Below are 23,177 nucleotides of genomic sequence, written 5' to 3'. Positions count from 1 at the left end.
CTCTACTTGGGAAGGCGGCCGCGGCCGGGCATCCGAGATTACTCCAGCGCGACCGTGGGGAGCTGGGGGCGCCGGCTCCTCGCTGCTCTCCCGGGCTGCCGGCGGCGCAGGGCGCGTGGACCAGCCTCTTCCCTCCTCCTCCTCCTCCGGCCGCTCGGCGTCCTGCTTCTCTGTGCAGAGCCTCCGGTCGAGCGGGTCCTGGGCCACTTCTCTCTGCCTGCTCCGGGCTGCGCAGCCGGCTCTGCCCGGCGGACTCCAGCGGCGGTGGCGGCGGTGGCGGCGGCGGCGTCCGCGCACGTTGGCACCGGTTTGTCTGTCTCGCAGGGTCCAAGCCTTTAAATTTCCTGCACTTTCAGCTCCATCACCATGGAAACCACTGACTCTCTCTGCGTTGCCCCCTCCCCCTTCTTCCCCCCAAACAACAACCCCACCCCCCACTCCTCCACCCGCGAGGAGCCGGAGCCGCACGGGCTCGGGGGGAAAGCGACTGCACTGGTCGCCGCGGCGGCGGCGGCGGCTCCGGCAGCGCCCAGGACTGTGCCCCGCCGGACCCAGATGCCCCGGGAAGCCGACAGTCAGGCTGCCCGCCGGAGCTCACAGGCGGCGGCGGCGCGGCAGCGGCGGTGGCGGCGGCGGCGGTGGCGCTTGGCAGGTCTCCGCGCAATTTTCTCTCCCCCCCCCCCGCCCCGGTTCTCCTCCTCCTACAAAATGCACCGCCCCCCTCCTTTCTCCTGGAGCAATGCAATGGGGCTCTAGGCGCCCCGCCAGGGCCAGTCCCGGGGAAAGCTCGCGGCGGCGCTGGAGCCAGGCTGGAGGGTGCAGGGCTGGAGTTGAGGGGTGTGGGGTTGTCGAGGTGGGGCTGGGGGACTCTCACTAGCTGAGTGATTTGTACCGGGAGGGGAGCAGAGAGGAGATGCCGGGGGCGGGGTTGGGGGGGGGCTCGGTTTCCAGTGCAGTTCCTAGCAAGAAATTTCTCCATGCGCATGGAGCATTTTCCCGGGTGCGTGTCTTTTTTCCTCTCTCTTAGCTTGGGCTAAGTCCCCTCCCCCCAGTACACACACACACACACACACACACACACACACACACACACACAAGCCGCAGTTTTGCGCAGTGTGATGTAATTTCTAGGTAGCACTCCTTCTTCTCTGCCCCTCAGATTCACGAGGCGGGGGCGGGGGGGCGGTCTTCTCACCCTCCTCCTTGGCCTGGTCCTACCCGGTGAGTGGCGGGGAAATAGAGGTACATCCTCCTAGCCTGCGGGTCCCCTAATCCTCGCTGCTTGGTACAACTAGCTCTCACCTCCCTGGGGGCGGCGCGCCCTCTGCTGGCCCTTTGTGATCCCTGCACTTGGTTCGGGCTGGAGTGTGTGAGTGTGTGTGTGTGTGTGTGTGTGTGTGTGTGTGTGTGTGTGTGTGTGGTGTCGTGTGGTCCTCAGCTAGGTGGGTTTGTATGCTGCCCCTCTGTGTGGCTTAATTTCAAATTCTGCATCTGTGCCATATTTATGTGTACTGACAGGTACTTTATGCTTCTGAATGCTTTCTCATAGATCTCCAGACTTAGTGTATACAAAAATCCTGAGATTTTTTCCTCCAAGATACTTGGATTTCACAAGTACACAGGTTTGCATCATATGTCTGGGGTAAATGGACTAGAAAAAGAAAGGTATATTAGAAGTAGGGGACCCTAGTTCTGGATGCCACCCACCCTGGTACATCTATGTAGACCTTGGATAAGTCACTTGTGTGACACTCTAAACTTTAGGTTTTGGATTAGTGGCCTAACTCTAGGTCTTTTTTTTTTTTTGAGCCTTACCAATCTTATAGTTCTAACAAACTGAGTTAAGGCATTAATTCAAATTCAGTCCACCAAAGGGACACTGCTTATTGAAAAGAAGGAAAAACCCCTTTGATGAGAAGTGGGAGCTGAAGTGACCCCTCCCACTAATTTTCCTTCGGAGGAAGAGCTGGGTCAAGGCTGAGCTCGGTTCTTTATGGTGATGAGATATTGGCGTCCATCCGGAAGGGGGTGGAGGAGAGACATCTGGAGTGAATGTCACAGAATTCACCAGGACTGGGAGTTAGGCAGCCCCAGTGTCAAACACACCAAGGTCTAGTTTTCCTCCTAGTCCCCTAAGGGGAAAGCACTTCATTGTATGATCTTCCTGCAAGACCTCAGCAGTTGAGAGGAATGGCTAGTTTCAGGTGCAAACACTTCTCATAACTGTAACGGCTAGACAAGTAGAATTAGACTCTCTGGGTTCTGTCTACAACAAGGTCTTGCTTTGATCACCACTGGAGACAAAAGTGATCTATTGCGATCAGTGTGATCTCAGCATATGGGATGCTGGGCAAAGGGGATTAGAGTTTAAGGCCAGCCTGAGCTGCACAGTGAGTTCTAGGCCAACCTCAAGAAAAAAAAAAAAAAAACATCATTTAAGAACAATCACTGGGTTTTAAAAATTGGTCTAGTTCTCAGAGTTAGAGAGATGACTCAGTGGCAAAGGACACAGACTGTTTTGCAGAGGACCAGGGTGCCCTTCCCAGCATGGTAGCTCACAGCCATCCCTAACTCCAGTTCTAGGACATCTGATGACCTTTTCTGACCTCTGTGGGCACCAAGCATGCCAGTGGTGCACAGACTTGTATTTAGGCCAAAGCCTCACACATAAAATAAAATCAATAAATCTAATTTTAAAAATTAAGAAAGTAGTTTAGTTTGCAAATAATATGAGACGGTCTTACAGACTCTACTTTTTGATGTTTTATGGTGGTTTGGCAATAGTTTGCTGTCTCATGAAGATTAAATGTTCCGGAGCAATTTTGTCACTGCTGAGAATCAACTAAGAAAATACTTTTTTTTTTCAGTAAAGACTTGAGAAGATAAACTCCAGCCCAGTTCTCCTGAGACAGGGTTAAGTTCCAAGTATTGCTCACTTACTGAGCTATTTTTTCTTTCTTTTCTCCTTCAAATCACCTGTGGGCTTTTTTAAAATGTCGATTTACCCCTGATTTTAAATTTATTATTATTTTATTGTATGTGTATGAAAGTTTTGCCTGCATGCATATCTGTTTACCACATGTGCCTATAGAGGTCAGAAAAGGGCTCAGAGTCCCCTGGAACATGAGGCACAGATAGTTATGAGCCATCAGGTGGGTGCTGGGAGTTGAACCCAGGTCCTCCGGAAGAGTAGCCAAAGCTCCTAACCACTCAGTCATCTATCTCTCCAGCACCTCATCACCTGTTTTTTTTTTTTTAAACCAACCCAGAGCCTTTTGTCCTTTATTTAGTCTGGATAGATCTGACTTAACAGTGAAGAAAGAATGGGAACCCAAGCATACTCAATGACGGCTTAGGTGACTTATTAATGGAGAACCTACTGTGTGAAGATCAGAAGGAAACACAGGTGTGAGACATTGAAGAGCTGACTCTCCCTACAGCCAAGGCTTCTGCAGTGCCCAGATGGGAGAGATGACAACCATAGGAAGAAAGTTTTTAAAGGACATTGGAAAGATGGATAGATCACTACAAAATTGTCAAAACTGGTTTCCTTAACTCATGTTCTCTTTTGATAAACTTAATACTTTCTGTTGATCTTTAAGTGTTGTCTGGAATTTCAGGAGACACTGTCTGGAATATCAGCGCAATTATCATATGCACTGTTGGGCTCTCAAACCCACATCTGCAGAGTTGGAAAATACCACATTTGGGAAGGCTATAGCCTGATTCTGCTTTACAATAGGGAACAACCTTATACATTCAGGTACCAAGGAACTCTGGGTCATTGCTCCTAGAGACTAGACTGAGCCAAATCTTAATGGTAGAATGGAAATTTAGCTAATCTTGATGTAGGATAGTGGTGTTTCCTTCTAATGAGGGAGAGGAGGATACTTCAGACATAGGATATGAGTTTGAAAGATAAAAGAAGCACACTAGATGAGGGACAGCCAAAGGGCCTTGGGGCATGCTGAGTGGAGGAAGAGCTACATCTATGGTGGTCCAACACAACGGTAACTTCTGCACCGAGTAGAGTAAGGTTGGAGTCCTGGCCCTGCCACTCATCAGCAATGTAACCTTTACACCGGCCAGCTTCTTTCTCATCTGTGAAGTGAGGATGCTGCACACCTGACTGGATGGTAGCCTCTAAAGAGGGCAAAGGATCTCTCATCCAGCAGGATGCTTAGGGTTGAGCATACACCTCGTAGTGTTTCGTTTGGAGAGTCCTGCTGCCCTCTATTGGCCAGCTATCTCTAGTCGGAACAAGAGAGGGCTGAAGTGGTGGGAAGGCTGATAGACATCAACGCCAACACCTATGCTCTGAGTATGTATGGCTGAGCTGTCCCTTCCTGACCTTCGGGAGTAAAGTCAGTAGAAGTTCTTGGGGGTATTCCATACATGGGATGTGTACCCAGGGAGGAGTGGCTATCACCTGACCAGGTTGTCACTGTGTTCAGACCTTAACATTGGCTGGGGTTGGGGACCTTACTAGCTTTTATAGGAAGTTCAATCATCAGCTGCAGTGTGGGTGTGCCATGGCAGTCCCCAGGGCAGGTATATGTCCCACAAAATATTCCTGGCACAGAACCACAAGACTCTTTGGAACATTTGCTTGGGCAGGTCCATGTCACAGCAAGAGGAGCCTGGAGGAATTCTACGATTTTTTTTTTTTTAAGTTTTCATTTGGTCTTGAGAGAGAAGGCCTGGGGCGGGTGTGGAAGACACCCAGGGGACATAGGATGCCTGAAAATCTTCTGTGTGACCTTAAGTGAATCTCTTTACTTCTCTGGGGGACTCTTAGATACCAGAAAGTCAGAGGGGGTATGAGGTGCCGTAAGGAGAGGGCATGAGAAGAGCCACTTTTTATGGCTGGCACCATCCCAGGTGTAGGACAGTCACCACCCTTGGATTCTGCCCCACTAAGTGTAACTAACATCTGACAAGTTTAAAAAGAGAGGGAGATAGAGGGCTAAGATACTTGCCATTTTCTTCTCTTGATTGACTGGAGGAAATGAAGGTAGGGATATCAGAGCCCACCCCCTTCTGCCCAAGCTGATGAGTGGTGTGTTCCTGTGGTCTCCTGGGAGCTGGGCCCCCTGCACTCCGTGGAGTCCGAAGGACCCAGCTTATCTTTACAATACATTATAGTCATGCATGTCCAATGGCAGATGGGAGTCTGGTTAGAGAAGTTAGGTTGCAAACCAGGAGAAAGTAGGAGAGAAGGAAAGGGGGGGAGGAGGAGGAGGAGAAAAACGTTGAAACGTGGATTGGGCTGAGAAAGCATCCGGCAAATGCGTTTGGGACACACTTCCCAAAATAGAGAACGTGTTTAAGACCAAAGGAGGAGAGGAACAAGACTGACTGACTCACTCCAGCCCGACAGCCCCTTGCCTCCCTCAGTCAGTGGCCCCCTCCTCATCTGGCTCCACGCTGGTGAAGGGGAGCCGTCTCTGGAGCCCGGTGGCTCATTCATCTCCTGATAAACTGTTTATCTGAGTTTTAACGAGGGCGCCTCTCTCCACCCTGGAGACAGGAGCCTCTGCATGTTTAGCCTGCCCTGATGTGGGGGGCCTGGGGATGGGTGGGGGCGATGCCGGCAGACATCTCCCCCCATTACTTGCTGCCTCTGCTTTGAGCTGGCTCTCCTGGGTGGGCAGACTTGGCCTTCAGCTTCTTAAACTGACATCTGAAGTCAGGAGAAACTCACCCGCAACCCCTGTCACACACTTTTAGAAACAAGCACTATTTATTTCCGAGTTCTGGATTTTTTTTTTTTTTTATCACACGTAACCTAGTATTTCAAAAGGAAAATGGATATAATGCTACAGTCTTATTGCTAGGCCTGCAAGTAGTCTGCAAATGACAACTGTTACCAAATTAATATAGATTTAAACTCCAAATGCCCCTGGACTTCCTTTCTACTCACCAACGAGGACCCTTGTGGATTTGCACAGATATTTACTCTTGGAGACACACATTTATTGGAAAGCAATATAATGTCCCAATTCATATGGCAGTAACAAGTAAAAACATACTTGAGCAAGCACCTGCACCATGCGTGTGCACACACAGCCCAGCACTAGCCAGGCTTCAGACACACGTGTGGATGAATGCACACTGCTGCCCTGCTGCCTTCTGTCCCTAATTCAGCTCTTCAGGCTTTGGAAAGCAGCTCCTGGCAGCAAGCCACCCCAGGAGGTCCCACTCATCTTCTTACAATAGACACACAGATACCTACCTACCTCAACCTGGGCTGGCCCCCCACCAGCCACCCCAGTCCTCTCTGCCTGTTGCCTTGGATGGATGTTTATTGTGGTAATGTCTAGTCTTCCTTATCCTCCCAAAGCCAAGATAACAAGGAGACAGACGGGAGCTCAATAGCCTGAGACATAGGCTGGAAACTGACCTCACTTCAGGTAGGTGTAGTGACTCCCAGGTTCCAGCTACAAACCCACCCAGCCTTGCCTTTTTATGCCTTGGACCAATCCACCTCATTTTGATGCTTGACCATCTAGATCCCAGGTCACTCTGGAGAATGAATCCTGTGACCACTCGTTGTCCCTCACCCATTTGTTCGCCCGGCAGGTGACCTGCTGGTGGATGCTTTGCTTGATGAAGACCAAGAGCTCTGAGTTCAGAGACTGTTGGGAGAAAACAGAAAAGTAAGAAGAGGACTATAACCCATATGTCAATCTCATGATGACGTATGTCAGTGTAGGGGTCCAAAAGGGCTCCCCAAGAAAATTCAGCGCTCAAGAAGAAAGAGCTGAAAGGTCATGAGGTCATTAGGAGTCCGCAAACCCAGAGGAGTGAGCACTGCTCCCTGGGCTTGGTGACATTTTAGGCTATGGAGAAAGGGATAGAATATGTCTGAAGTGCTGGAGATGAGTTGTGGTTTGGGAACTAGATTCTAGAAGACAAGGAGATTCTAAATACATTTTAAAGAAACCAAAGCAACAAACAGGCAGACACAACAAATAAATCTTGAAAGCTCTACTGCATGGTGATTTTAGGTTCTCAAGGCTAGCGGGAGGCTCAGGGAAGGGCTCGGTCAGGAGAATTCTTGTTGCACAAATGTGGAGACCTGTAACAGGATCCTTAGCATCCTTGCAAAAGCCACAGACAGTGCCATGCGTGTGTGGCTCCAGCACTGGGGGCTGGGGAAGGGACACCGACAGATCTCTAGAGCTCACTGGCTGAGTCAGTGAGTACCAAGTTCAGTGAGAGATCTTGTCTCAAAAAACTGGTGGAGAGCCACTGAGGAAGACACTTGATGTCAACGTTTGATATCCACAGGCACAGGCCCCATACGTGTACACACACATGCACACTCGTATGCACTCAGACACACAAGCACACAAAAACCCATGCTGCACACACCACATTTGAAAGAAAAAAGGCTTCAGGGTAGAAAAAAAAATCAAAGCTTCACTCGAAGTTATATCAAGATGGCGGTCCAGGCCCTCCAATCCGGAGCCCCTGCTTTAAGTCTCTATGGAGGGATCGTCTTTTGTGAGCAAGGAAGAACTTACAGGCGATTCCTAAAATTAGAGTGGTAAGTGTATTTTTAAGAGATGATGGCTTCCTTAAAAGAATAGGGTTAAGTGTGTGGGGCAGGGAAAGAGTGAGTCTCGCGTTGTAATTTTACATTGCCTTTGAGTAAGTCTCCTCTAAAAATCAAAGAGAGCAATCAATGTTTTTGTACTCCAGGAGAAAACCAATACAAGATTTACATCAGTGAATCCAGAAGAAAGAACATCCCCCAAAGTAACTACCGAGCATTAATAAAGCTGGAGATGGCGTTGAAAAGATTTCTGAAGCCAGTGTGCTTTGTTTCCGGTTTGGTTAAACGGTTCATCGCCCAAGCGCGGTGGAAACGTGAGGGACTTGCACATTTGATGAGGCCCTGAGCACAGGGGGTGCATGTGCGTGTGTGCGTGTGTATGAATATTTGACAGACGCTGTTTCACGACGCTTTAATCTCCTGTCTCAGACATCTACAGAGCAACGAGATTGCTTTCAACATAAAAATGATACCCGAGTCAAAGCCCACCGTCAGGTTGAGGAACAAAGCAAAACAAAATGTGAAGGCAGCCTGAACCAATCTCATGCTTGGTCAACAACTAACTCTTCAGTCTGGAATGGGTTTGAGGGGAAAGTTGGTGACTGGAAATAAATGACTTAAAATCGATGGTCTGAAGGACAGGGCCATCAATGGAACACAAAAGAAACTTATCCTCTCTGTTTCAGGTCTGGGGAACTAGAACCCAGTGTTAATACAGATTGCATCTGGCCAGCTGTCTGGAAGACAGGGTCTTCTGGGAGTCTTGCTGGAGCTTCTGGAGGGGAAGGATGGATTACTGCCATCTATCCATTTTATAGATGGATACATTGAGGAACCAAGAGATAAGAGGGCTTCTTAAAGCCACAGTCAAGATTCCGGGATCACCTAAGTAGAGTGGGGTAGGAGTAGGGGCTTTTAGCTCAGAGCTGTGGCCTGCATGAAGGCTCTGGGGTTTCTCATACATCTGCCTTCTGGTTTTGAATCACATTTGGCTCTCGGGGTCATCAGTGCCTGTGGGTCCAGAGGTTTCCATTCATAGTAACATGTGGAAACAGGTCAAGTACATGTAACATGTAGATGACAGAAGGCCCATGTCATCTCTCTGAACAGGGTCTCTACCTCCTGTTTTGGAATTCAAGTACAAGACAATAGAAGCTTTTGATCCTCCATTGAGCTTAAGAAATTTTGTCTCCTAAAACTCATATCTTCTATAATATTTTGTCCCCTTTCTGTTTTAACCCTATGTAGTGGTTGAGTATGCCTAGCCCAGGGAGTGGCACTATTTGGAGGTGTGGCCTTGTTGGAGTAGGTGTGTCATGATCGACTTTAACACCCTCCTCCTAGCCGCCTAGAAGCCAGTCTTCTCCTAGCATCCTTCAGATGAAGATGTAGAACTCTCAGCTCCTACTGCACCACGCCTGCCTGGATTCTGCCATGTTCCCACTTTGATGATAATGAACTGAACCTCTGAACCTGTAAGCCAGCCCCACTTAAATGTTGTCCTTTGTAAGACTTGCCTTGGTCCCGGTGTCTCTTGACAGCAGCAAAACCCTGAGACATCCAACTTCATTAAAAAATGTATGCAATGAAAAAAAAAGGATTACATTTTTTATTAGAATTTATGAAATGTACCTGTTGGAAATGGGGAAGAGCTGTCGGGTTATTAAAGAGCATCTTTAAAGTTCCACAATGGCTTCCTGCCTTCTCCTTTGCCCATCTGGGCAAAGATCTTCCAATTTGTTCTTTGGTGTCACTGACTAAGCACACAGAAACAGGACCCCCGAGATAGCTCAGAATACTTGCTGCACAAACCCAGCAGCCCGAATTGAATCTCAGATCCAACCATGGAAGGAGAGCTGCATGGCAAAGTGTCATGGGACCTCTGAACTTTCTGGGCCTCTGTACTTGCACAGTAGTAAGTGCAACCCACATTCTCGCCACACACCTACCCACCAACACACCCACACTACTACTGCTAATGAATAATAATAATAGTTACTAATAATACATAAAAGAATAATTTAAACCACACAAAGATTTATTAATTTACCAATATTTTAAGGCATTTTTTTTTTTTGCCCTCCAGTAGCATGTTTAGTGCACATGTGCTGGTTTCCATGGGACTTTCTAAGGCAGGACTCATCTCTAGTCATTAGGAATTTTAGAAAAAAGAAATAGGAGTTATTTTATATATTCACAGGATGTTTTTGATCAGTGTGCACTTGTAAATTAGAAATCAACTTCTTTATACATTTTAGAAAAAATGGAAGCGTGTAGCCCAATATATAGGCTTTTTCTTTTTCTTTTTTTTTTGTCCTCTCCTTGCAAGATCAATCAGGACCACTACAATTTCTTTCCTCCCACGAAGGCTTAACCACGTTAACTAGTTAAGTAAAGCTTGATTAAACCCACACAGATAATCCCCAAAATGCTGAGAGAAGGGCCCTTGAAGCGCCTCAAGGAAGCAGAGAAGGGGTGGGGTCAAGCGATGAGGCAGGGGTGTGGCTCCACACTTCTCTTTCACTCCTTTCAGAAATCATTTACTACTGTTCATTCAGCAGGGCACGCTGAGAAGAGTGCCAGGATGCCTCCCTCCTCTCTTGCTGGGATGGGCCTTTAAAAGTCTAATAAGTGCTGTCTTAATTACCACGCCACGGGTGTAAGAAAATCCGGGCATATCACATTTTTATAGAACCCTGCTTTTCTTTCAAGCCCTCTTGGCCCCAAAGGAAAGGCAGCTCCAGTTTAGACTAAATGTTTATGGTTTGGTCTTTTTTGGCCGCGTGAACGTTTACTTCTGAGCCAGTCCCATTGTTCCATCCGCGACTTAAATATGCTTCTTCTAAATATTTTGAGAGCAAAGCAAGTTGTGGAGCACTTGTCCTTTTTTAGGGACTTCTGGGCCGTCATTACAGGTTTGCAGGGACTGTCTGGGGGAGATCTCTGTGGGTTCCTGGTCGTTTTTCTTCCTCTCATACGTATGGGATGTTAGCTGAGGATGGCTGTCTCCAAAGCGACCCTAAGTCCACACTGAGAAAGAAGTAAGGCTCACGCGTGATCCATTTCTTGAAAGGTCCCAGCGTTTTTCAAGGAAGAAATGGGCTAAGATAAATCAAGTCATAGAAAAGTTGATGGCTTATGATAGTTTAAAACTAAAGTGTCTCTCATTTACTCTGAAGACAAAGTTTATGATGTCCCGTGACTGTCGTGATGTGACCACCCTCTGCCCTTTCCTTTCACCTCTTTCTGTTGCTCCTCTTGGGCTCCAGGGAACCTGGCTGTCCTCTTGGGAGGTCTGTACGCACACTCTGTTCCTCCTCACTCGCATATTCCATCTACACACTGTCTCCCTTTGGCAAAATCATTCGAAACCTCTAGGGCTTGCTAAAACAGTACCTCCTCCCGCCTTGATCAGCTCAGGACAGAGTTATCTCCCACTCCTCTCTCCTTGTACACCAGCATCTTCCTGCTGCTCCTCTGTACTGACACACTGCAGGCTGGAAGCTCGTTTTGTTGTTGTTGTTGTTGTTTGAAGGTCCCCTCCATATTCCTGGTGCCTAGCTTGGTTTGATATTCGGAAGCCTCCTTGTAAATGAACGAGTCTCTGAACTTGTTTAATTGGTTTCAGTGACCATAATGGTGGTAAAACCCACGCTGATCTCTTAATGAATGGATCTGATCCAGATAGAGATTGCTTACATACCTTCTGCCCTCTTATAAACCGGATTCCTCACAGGTATCTAGAAAAGACCAAAAGATCAGTTCAACTCAAATAGATGTTAGCTAATACACACCAGTGTCATGCCCACGCTGGGCTGGAGATGTCTTGGTTGCTGCAACAACTCCTGACAGCCTGAGTCCTCAGAATTAGCAGCTATGTGAGGGCAGCTGACTTTGATGGCAGAGTCAGGGCAGGGCAGGATCAGCGATGGTTGGCTCTTTCCCAGGAAGTTGCAGTCTGGGGTCTGAGGGGGAAGGGCAGGGAGTAGTTGACTAATCCTAGCTCATTCTGCAGAAGCAGTGGCTGCTGGGATACGGAAGAGTGAACTTACCCCATGTCCTCAGAGAGGAGATGGTTCTTTCCCCTCCTCCAGCCTTGAGCCCTCGGGACCTGGAACTCTCTGGGGGCTGTTTTCCTTCATGTCTGCTTCCCAGTCCCTAGTCATGTCTGTCTTCTTGGGGAGGTGGCCTCAGAAGCTACTTCCAAAAGGACAGGCTATACTAATCTCCAAGACCGCTCTCTTTGGTGTCCGATTCCTCTTTGTATAGCCAAAGAGCCTTGTGCACCATCTGGCGCGATCATCGTGCTCTGGGGTGGCTGGATCAATGGCTGGGTCCACTGTCAACACCAACTGGGTGCTATTCTTTAAACATCCCTCAGGTACTCTAAGCTGTCACTTCTCAGTCACAATTGTCCAGATAACCAGGTCAAAGGTGCTTCTACTGCGTATTCTTTTCTCAGCTTGAATGACGCAGCCCAATGCAAGAGTTTCTCAGGGCAACTCCCTGTCACTCGGGCCCTTTCCACCTGGCCCAAGAGCAGTGCTTTGAAGAAGAAATAGATTAAGGTATTGAGTTACAGTTTCTGGGGCCAGGCTCTAGCCTGAGCTGAATGTCCTTCCCCAAGAAGGGTGACTTGGCAGAGTGGTTCAGGCTTCAGGCCGGTCTCTATTTTCCTTTCCACTCTGAGGAAAGAGAGCGACTCCTGTTCCCTATGACGTATGCACATTTTGGTAAAAGGCAAATGGGACAGCTGCTCTTGTACTTGGGCACATCGTCTTGTGTCAGAGGGAAGAGGAGATGAAGGCAAGAATGCTTTGGGAGCCGCACACGTGGAAGCTGTGTTAGCCCAGCCAGGATGGGGATGTCCACCCCTTCCCTTCTGTCTCCCTTTGTCTCCTGGGTAGAAACTGAGTAGGCACACAGGAGTTCTTACTGTGTGCCGAGTGCAAGGTGTTCTCTTTATTTCATGTAGTCTTCAAGACAGTTCAGTTTCGAAGTGAGGATGCAGAACCTCAGAGAGGCCATGACCCGCGCAAGGTCACCTAACTAGGAAGGGGTAGAACAGTGGCCTAACTCTCGGACTAACACTGAGGCCGGTGACCATCTAGGCAGTTTCTTCTTGCTCCATTTCCTGCCTGGGGGAAGTATGGTCGGGGAGGGTGTAGGGAAGGATCTGCAAGTGGAATCTGCTGGGACCCATAAAATAGTAGTTTGAAATGATTGATTGAATGTGTACCGATGGTTTTGCTGCATGCCTGTCTGTGCATCATGTGCATACCTAGTACCTACAGAGGTCAGAAGAGGGTGTCGGATACCTGGGACTGGAGTTACAGGTGATTGGGAACTGCCATTTGGGTGCTGGAAATCAAACTTAGGCCCTCTGTAACCTAATGCTCTTAACCGCTAAGTCATCTTTCCAGCCCCTAGGAAGGAATATTTCTATACAGAAATGCTAATTCTACCAATGTGAGGATGATAGTTACAGCTGAGGGAAGGGTGAAGGGTAAAACACTTGGGAGATGCCAATGCATATTTTCTTTCCTTCCTCCCTTGATCTCCCTTCCTCCTTCCTTCCCTCCCTTTTCCTCTCTCCTTCCCTTTTCTTTTTACTTTGTCTTCTTCCTTCCTTCCTTCCTTCCTTCCTTCCTTCCTTCCTTCCTTCCTTCCTTCCTTCCTTCCTTCCTTCCTTCCTTCCCTCCCTCCCTCCCAATCTCTCTCTCTCTCTCTCTGTCTCTCTCTCTCTCTCTCTCTCTCTCTCTCACACACACACACACACACACATACACATGCACACACATACACACATATACACTCATACACATATACTTCCAAACACATGTATCTTACACACACAGCATATTCATACATTTAAAAAGAAAGAAGATTTGACATGGGCTCTAATATGGTAAATCTGGATTCCACACTTAACTGTGCGAATCAAGAGAAGGAAGGTTCACTTATACGAGATGCAGAGATTAGTTGCTAGGAGCTGGAGGGGGCTAGAGAATGGGAGACTCCTGGGTGTGGCTTCTGTGTAGGGTACTGGGAGAGTTCCACAGATGAATGGCATGCCTGTAGCACAACAGAAATGTGTGCAATGCTACCAAGCTGCACACTTCCAGATGACTGAAATGGTGAATGCTAGCTTACCACTGTGGAAACATCAAATCTCGACATCCCACGAGGGTGTGCCAGAGCAGCCTCAGGAACACTCCTGCCTCATCCCCGTTGTTCCTGGAGACATTAGACACAGAGCCAGGGCAGAAGTGTCCCTTGCCCTTGGGCCTCCCAGGAGGTAGCATTCCTGTCTCAGGTGGCTTGGTAGCTGAGTGAAACTTGAATTTCTCTGTTTTCCCTGCTGTGGTTGAACCAAGCTCTGGACACTTTCAGGGTGGGAGGAAGTTCATCTGAAAACAAAAGCAGTCCTTCAAGGGTCCATTCAGGATCGAGCTCCTCCCTTCCTGCTAGCCTCTGAGCCCGGAGGGTGACTCTAGCCAGCCCCCTGGGTATAGTAACAGCCCTGTCAGCCAAGGCAAATTGGGCCGGACCTCAGAATCCCAAATTAGCCCTGGGCCCTTCGATAGGGCAACTTTGGTTTGAAGCTTAAGTGAGACCTTGACACTTATCCTGACTTGAGGGGAGGCCTCAGGCCGACTCTCATAGGATGCTCTTTCTTCACAGGAATGTAACCGTGTGTACAGTGTGGCGTCTGCAAACAGCCAGGCCTACAACTGCAATTAGGGCCTTTCAATGGAGGTGTCAGCCACACTCAACGGCTCACCGGTCTCACCCATGACATTCATAATGGGATAGAAGTTCCATTCTCGGACTGACAGCTTCAGTTGGAATTTTGTGCAATTTTTTAAATTTATTTTCAGGCTTGTGGAGTGGGGGGAATGGGGGGCGATAAAAATTCCTCCTCCTCCTCCTCTCATCACGAGTGCCTCCCCCACCCCCCCCAGCTCCCAAGGATAAAAATGAGGGTTGGGATTACATTTCTAGGGAAGCAAGGCTATATTTAAATATGCTTTGGAAAGTGTGGCTGTAAGTCTGAAAACCAGGGAGACAGCCTCGTCCAGCTTGGCCTGTGACATTCCTAAGAATCATATTGAGACTTTGTGCTAATTGGTTCCAATTTATCAGTTCCAATTTCTCCTGTCCCAGGGCCAGGCTGAGGGCTCCGTGCTTTCTGAGCTAAGCCACACACTGAATTTTATTCCAGGAGTCAAAGAAAGATTCCACAGCTTTACTTCTATGCCGTCCTCTTGCCGATGATGGTGGCTTTGAATTATTTCTTGAACGTCTCCTTTTTTTTTTCTCTAGCCAGATCCTGCCAAAATCCTGATTCTATTAGTTGCCTCTTGGTAGATCTTCCTTGATAACTTGAGTTCACTCTATCTGCACGAAAGTAGTGGCTTTTTGCGATGTTAAGTGAGCCGGGGGAGCTGGAGGTGGGGGTGGGGCTGGGGCTGGGTGCTGGATTTATTTGTAATTACAGTAAACGCCCCACTCTCATCCCCAGCGTTCTGCCCATTCACAGGCTCCGGCCAGGGCTGGCGCCAAGATCTCCAAGTTGCCCTGTGTTTATGTCATTGAGACGAGGACAATATTTCAGTGTGGAGCCAAGCCACAGGGATCCACTCTATAAAACCCTCACTAAAAATAGATGCTCCAAGCTCTGGCCAGCCCCCCTCCCCATCTCGGAGACTCCCCCACGCCTGCCCCAGCTCTAGCAGCACCCAGCTTCAATTCTCAGGGAGACAACCGTGCCAAATCGGCAGAATCTGCAGCTCTGGGGGCCCAGGGGGCTCCTGTCTTCCTGAAGAGTTTGAACCCAGAATAAAAGGCGTCAATTAGCAGCCTTTAGAGCTGACAGGGCAATTAAAGTGAAATTGCAAGACTGAGGAGAAATGGAAGAAGGAAGGAAAGGAAGAGAGAGAGAGAGAGAGAGAGAGAGACAGAGACACAGAGAGAGACAGAGAGACACAAAAAGACAGAGATAGACAGGCTGAGAGACAGACAGAGGCAGGCATACACACAGAGACAGAGAACCAGACTACAGAAACACAGAGAGAGAAAGAGATAGGCACACACGCACAGAGACAAAGAGAGACACACAGAGAGACACAGAGATAGGCACACATGAGACAAGAGAGAAACACACAAAAACAGAGATACACACAGAAAGAGACAGAGACAGAGAGAGGCAGAGAGACAGAGACAGCGAGACAGAGACAGCAGGCAGAGAGGCATACAGAGACAGGGATAGGTACATACACATACAGAGACAGAGAAACATACAGAAACACACACACACACAGCCACACACAGAGACATACACACACAGACATATACACAGAGAGACACAGAGAACAAGAGGCACACATGAGACAGAGAGACAGAGAGCAAGACAGAAGGATAGAGATAGAGAGACAGATAGACACACAAAAATGGAGAGACAGAGGCCAGAGCTAGGCACACACAGAAAGAGACAGAGACAGGAGGAGAGAGCTATTTCTTTTTGGTGATGGCCGCATTTTTGAGGAGGGCCAGCCTCTGCACCTGGCTATTTGGAGGTATTCTTCACTTCTGAAGAGCTATTTCCAGACAACAGTGATACTCTCACTTTATTACACTTTTCGTGTTAGATCTGAGCTGCCTGGGAAAATTAAAACAATCCTAGAGTACAAGGCTGCCGTCGTCACAGACACTCCAGACTGGCTGGCTTCCAGTCTGCCCATTTCTGTCTGATAGTTTAGGCATAGCATGGGGATGTGAGGAGACGAGGTGTGTGGGGCAGGAGAGGAGCGGGGTGACAACCACAGATCAAGTTTGAGCCTCCCAGAGTTTAGGGCCGGCCACTTGGTCTTTGCACATCTCTTGGTTCTAGCCCAGGCAGGACCGCAAGTCAGGTTGTCAAAGTATCGGAAGACAAAGTTTGAACGATTATTCCTAGGTGAGCGTTCTTTATTGACAGGCTTTGGGTTGGGATCTGGGAGGGTCTGAGATTCTTATCCTTGAATTCAAACCTTTTTAAAAAATTATCTGCCGCTCTCTCCTTTTCTTTCTCTCCTTTCTCTGATTTTGTTTGAGATAGGATCTAGCCAATAGGCAAGGCTAGCCCGAGCTTGTGATGATCCCGCTTCCATCTCTTGAGTGCTGAGATTACAGGTGTTGTCACCACACCAGCCCAGCTCCTGTTGAGTTTTGGTACCTTGTTGTAACATCTCTGTTTGGGGAAGCGGACTTAAGAAAGCCTAGTGCCCAGCAAGATGCAGGAGAGGAATGGAATGTTAACAGGGAAAGCTGGGGGAACCAGAGCTTCTTTGGCTTCCCAACTTCCCAGCATCACACCACACCCCATTCCAACCTGCTCAAGGAGGAAGGCAGTAAGTATCTGAGGATGTTTCCTTGGACTCAGTATTCAGATTCCCAGCCTGACTATGGCCTTTCTCCTATCTCCATCTGGCAAACCTCGTGCAGCTGACCCTGTTGTGGGGGTTTCCAGGCAAAGATGAGGTGTATGGTGGGCACTGTTACCATACCTATGTCACATAAGTGGAAACTGAGGCCCAGAGGGACTTGAATTCCTCTCAACATGATCTGGTTGGTGAGTGGTGAATCTGGGCTAGACTTAGGTCTAAGTTTAAAGTCCGAGGTCTCAATGCTTATCCAGTCAGTACTCCTTCTAGGGAGGCCTCACGCGAGCCCTCAGGAAAACTCTAACTTGGGATCAGTATTCACCCAGATGCTGCTAAGATCTGAAGCCTTCTGTAAAAGGTGACTTTATAGTCCTCAGAGAGTGCTGATGTCACAAGGTTCAAAGTTCACCACACTGAGAGCAAGCGCTTCTGAGTTGAAGGACCCCGTCAGCCATGTTCAGTGGAGGGTCCCTCAGACAGGCCTCAGAGAGCCCAGATTTCTGAGAATTTATGCTTATGAGCATAATGAGATTAGGCATTCTACACAATCTGGCTCAACTGCCATGCTGACAGCTCAGCAAGGTGAGAGGTCAAAGGTCACATAGTTCCAGCAGATGAAGTCTGCCTGGGACTGTTGCGGCAAACAGTGGCATATACGTCTACTCGCATGACTTGACTGCAGCATCTTGGTTAAGGGCAAGGACTGGTTCTAAGGTCTTCAGTACATGTAAAGGCAACCTAGAAAAGCCTGAGATAGAGACAGAAAGAGTTTCCATGTGCGAATGGCTGACCAGTGTTACTTCCCCTCAGGGATGTTGTTCTTTGGCCCCAATACAGTCTCCTAATCTCAGCTGCTTTAAATCAAGCAAACTGACATTTCTTTGTATAGCCAGGGCTCTTCTCCACCCATTCCACACCCAGTAATGCTTGACAGGGATCTTGATGGAGCCAGGCACCGTGTTGTGACTTGGTTATAGATTGTACCCCACGGGCTCATGTGTTTGAATACGTGGTTCCTCACTTTCAGTGTTGTTTGGAGGCTGTAGAAACTCTGGAAAGAGGGACCAGTGGAGGAAGGTTGCTGAGGAGGAGAGTAGACCCTTGAGGGTTTAAACCTGCCCTGTTTCCAGCCCACAGCTTTCCTGTTTTCTGGTCTGCGGATATGGAAGACTCCGGTGAGTACTGTGAATTCTGTCATGGTTATCCGACCACTAGGAACTGTTCCCTCCCAAACTGTGAGCCATGTAAGTTCTTCATCCTTTAAATTGCTTTTGACAGAGACCAGGAAAGTCGCTAAAACAGTGTTCCAGGTTCTAAACAGAACAGACGAACTACCCACTTCTTTCTCCAAAGCTCTGTTTGATAAGACGTTGTTCTGCTATCCTTAAAAAAGGTTTTCTATTAGTTACTTTCATATCGTGCGTATGAGTATTTTGCCTACATGTATGTGGGGTATGTGTGTGCCTGATTATCTGCTGAGGCCAGATGAGGGTAGTGGGTTCCCTGGAGTTCAGGTGCTTGTAAGATGTCATATGGGTGTTGGGAAATAAACCTAGATCCTCTGAAAGAGTAGCCATTACTCTCAACAGCTGAGCCATTTGCCCAGCTTAGATATGCCCCTCTTTTATTATATATAATATATATATATATATTATATATAATAGCATATAGTAGGGATTTAACCTGACCTTGAGAATTAGGAAGAAAGAGGCCTTGTTTGCCTTTCTAAATTGTTGTTGGTTTTTAAAATATAGTCTCTTCTAACATGAATACATGGATATTTCTTACCTTTTAAAGTTTGATAGCTTATAGCTTAAAATTATAACACAGCACAGTATTAAAACATAAAACAGTAAAGAAATATGAAAACTAGGACACCTGGATGTCTTCTTCCTCCCTCTCAAGAGCAGCCAAAGTTCATGGTTGGGTGTTATATGTTTTTTTCCTCTGTGATATGTCTTTGCAGTCGCCATACGACGTGTAACACTTTAATAAGTGTTACATAAGTACACAGGGCAGGGGTTTCCTTTGAGGGCACAGAGCTGGGTCGCTTGGCTGGTGTGCTCACCAGGAGAATCGAGTTCCCCATGGGTCTGCAGGAGTGGCACGTTTGATATGCCTCTTGGAATCATCCCAGAGATTTCAAATTGAATTTTAGTATTTCCCTCAAGAGGGTATGAGTGCAGCACCCCATTTTGTTGGCTGCACCCCATTTTGTTGACTGCACCCCATTTTGTTGGCTGCACCCCGTTTTGCTGACTGCACCCCGTTTTTAAGTGCGTACTCTACTCTCCCTTGCTATGGAATTCTGCCATGTTTTTTTTCAAACAGCAGTTTTACTGATAACAAGCATATTGACCCTTATACTTATTAGAGATCTATTTATTTTTGAATAGGAGTGCTTTCCTGCATGAATGCATGTGTGTAGTGCCTGTGGCTGTCAGAAAAGGCCAGATCCCCTGAATCTCTAGTTACAGTTAGTGTTGGGAACTGAACTCCTATCTGCAGGGGCAGCAGGAAAGTGCTTGTAGCCATTGAGCCATCTTGCCAACCCCCATTTTCTTCTCTCTCCATTTCCCTCCCAATAAAGTTTCTGAGGGCCAACGGTGACACCTGTCTTCTGTTTACTTATTTCTTTGAAATAGAACCTCAGACATATTGTTGGACCCAAAAGTTTGAGCACTGATAATTTTCCTACCATTTTCTTTTTCAAGTTGTGTGCCAATCATACACATACATTTTACTTGCTCATACTAGAATGGGCAGTTCGTGCTGTCAAGGACAGAATACAGTATAATAGGTAAAGGTGCTTGCCACCAAGTATGACTGTCTGAGTTTGATTCTCAGGATCCATGTGGAAGACTGAAAAGAGAGAACCAACTCTGACTTCCACACAGATGCTGAGGTACCAGTGAGAATATACAATAAACAAAATGTATTTTTTACAAGAGGTGCTTCAAAAAGATGCTGTTGGCCTTTAATTTGTAGCTGCTTAAGGGCAAAGCGGTCTGGACTGAGGAGGATGGATTGGAAGAACAGCTTTCCCCTGAGGATGGCCAATATCATCTGTGCCATGCTACAGTAACATGTGGGTTATTATGTACAATTCCAAGGGCCCTAGGTTTCTTACCTGATGGTCAGGCTTGTATAATATGACCTTCAAGTACTCTTGGCTTGCTATGAGAATGAAATGCTGCCCTGTCCCACCAGGCTAAGAAAGGGGTTTTGTAAAAGCCAGGCTTGAGCGAGGTATTTTGGTTCATGCCTATAATCTTAGCATATTGGGAATGGAGGCAGAAGGATCAGGAATTGAGGGTTATCCTTGGCTACATATTAAGTTATTGACTTTAAGGTTAGTTTGGGCTACATGAAACCCATTCTCCACTCATTACCACAAAGCCCACACAAGTCTCTTGTTACTGAGACAGGATCTCATACAGACTATGGGGATGGCCTCAAACTGACTGTGTAGTTGAGGATGACCTCCTGGTTCCAACTCCCCTACTTCCCTGCTGAGATTACAGATGTACACAGCTGCTCCTGGTTTATGGGATGCTGGGGGCCGAACTCAGGGCTTTGAGTAAGGTAAACAAGCACTCTACCAACTGATCTGTACTCCAGCTAGTTATGTCATGCTGATTACTGTAGATCCAATGGATCCTTGGTACGAGGACTACTGCTTGGGGAGAGGGAGGAAGGGAGGGAGGGAGGGAGGAAGAAAGAGAGAGAGAGAGAGGGAGAGGGAGAGAGAGAGAGAGAGAGAGAGAGAGAGAGAGAGAGAGAGAGACAGGGAGAGAGAGACAGAGAGATAGAGAGAGACAGAGAGACAGATAGAGAGACAGAGAGATAGAGAGACAGAGACAGGGAGAGATAGACTGAGAGAGACAGAGAAACAGAGACAGACAGACAGAGACAGGGAGAGACAGACAGACAGAGAAACAGAGACAGGGAGAGACAGAGAGAGAGATAGAGAAACAGAGACAGAAACAGGAAAGACAGACAGAGAGAGAGACAGAGAGAGAGAGAGACAGAGAGTGCTTGCAGCTGAGATGGCATGGGGCACTATGAGTAGCTATTACAGGACAACCAAAAGATACCTATTATCTGAGTGTTTGAGAAAGAAGTTTTGAGATGAAGTTTTGGGCTGGCTTTCAGATAAAGCTTTGAGAAGTCTGAAGTGCTAATAGGTACACCTGTAGTCTGTGCCACAGACAGAGAAGGATACTTTAGGGAGTGACCTGGAACGGAAGGTTGATTTTTGTGTGTTAGATCTGGCACATGAAAGGAGCTCAGTGAATACAGAGTGTGCTTACAGATATTCCTCCCACTTAGAGACCAACAGGGACCTTGAGGTCAGAGTCCTGAATGTCTTTCTGCACAACACAGCAAGTAGTAAGGCCTCACACTCTACCTGACTTACGGGACTGGCTGTCAATGTGTTTCCATTTTCTGTACTCCTCCCCTCTCCCCAGCCTCCCAACTCTGTTTTTTTCTCTCTTCTTTCTTGAATTAGGGGATCGTTATGCACAGTGGTAGTCTAATTTCAACCTTTTCATTTACTTTCTTTTATAGTATTAAAAAAAAACAATTAGCTTGGTCCCTGCCTACCTGTGACTGGAGAAAACAGCCATTTTAGACATTTCATGAGGTTTAGGTAAATGGTAGTATAGGGTACTACTGTTGTGTTGATGTCCCAACATGATGAGTTTTTATTTATTTATTTTTAAGATTTACTCATTTTATTTTATTGTTTTATGTGCATAAGTGGTTTGCCTGCAAATATTTATGTGTACCACAGGTGTACCTGGGGCCCATGGAGGGTTAGAGGAGGCCTTGAATCCCTTGGAACTGGAGTTAGAGGTAATTGTGAGCTGTCATGTGGCTTCTGGGAAGAAAACCTGACTCCTCTGCAAGAGCAGCTAGTACTCTTAACCACTAACCCATCTCTTCTGCCCCATGACAAGGTATTTTTAGATGGCCATCTTTTATGTTCTTTTAATCAACATACCATCAGTTTGGTTGGGAGGGCTTACAAACATAGGTAGCTACTTTCTCTAATTCCATTCTTAGAAGACTCAATGTAATTGTATCTCTGGAAGTCGAGTGGTTTCCCCAATACTCTATCCCTCAAGATGGTGAGCTACATTTCTGTACCAGGTTGAGTTTTCAGGTCTAAGTCAACTTGCTTTCCTGCCTGAACTCCTGTTACTGCCCCAGAGGACCATGAATACTTGCCAATTTCTGGAGGAAATGAAACATATCACCTGAGTTGGCACAGAGCTCCACCTTCCCCACTGGCCTCCATCCTCCTGAGTTCCACCTAGATTCTTTCCTAGGCCTTAGGAAGCAAAGAGGGGGCTGGAAGTGTGGGTTCCTTGAGTTAACCATTCTCAAAGAGTGAGGGACAATCCTACGGAGGGTGAGCCTCTCTTTTTGAAGTCTGTGGTGGGAGGTGATCTCATGGGGGAGCAGGTCTCCAGAGAAGAGCGAGGTTAAAGAAAGCCAGACTGGGAATGACCTCGCCACACTGGCCTCTCCCTTCTGACCTCCATCCATCACTCGGCTCTCTCCCAGTGTCTCCAGTCTCCTGGGGGATGGCTGTCTCCTCCTTTCTTTTCTCTTTAGCATTAGGGAAGATGACTCAAACACAGCCCCAGGGCACCGAAGGCATCCACAAATTGGTCCCAATCCCAGCTAATGAGGAAGGCAAGAGAGGAGACTGGCAGGCTGGGTCCTGTGGCTTTGGGCTGCCAGAGGAGAGGAGGAGGCAGCCAGCTAGGTCCTCCCCTGACCCCACACAGCTCCGAGGCCCCAGGCCTAAGCCTCAGATCAGTTTTTCTAACTCATCTTCTGTTCCAAACCAGTAAATAAACAGATCTTGCTCCAGCCTCCCTCCCTTCTTCCCTCCCTCCCTCCTTGCTGTACACACACTTTCCCACCCATCCTCAGGAAGTATCTGCAGCTGGAGCAGAGGTTCAAAGCGCATCTCTCAGCAGCCAGAAACGTTCTCTCCTCTCCAACTTATCTGCTCAGAGGTCTGGGCCTGAGGGTGAACCTGTCAAGCCCCCTAAGCTTCAGTTTTCTCATCGATGGAGTTGATTCCTAAGGTTTAATACTATCCCTTTGAAAGAGCAGCGAAGAGGAAGTGGGATCCGAAATGGAGATGACACTCCTGTATGGTGCCACACACC

This window comes from Apodemus sylvaticus, chromosome 10, assembly GCF_947179515.1.
Source record: "Apodemus sylvaticus chromosome 10, mApoSyl1.1, whole genome shotgun sequence".
In the NCBI taxonomy this organism is placed as follows: Eukaryota; Metazoa; Chordata; class Mammalia; order Rodentia; family Muridae; genus Apodemus; species Apodemus sylvaticus.
Note: the sequence above shows the minus strand (reverse complement) of the source record.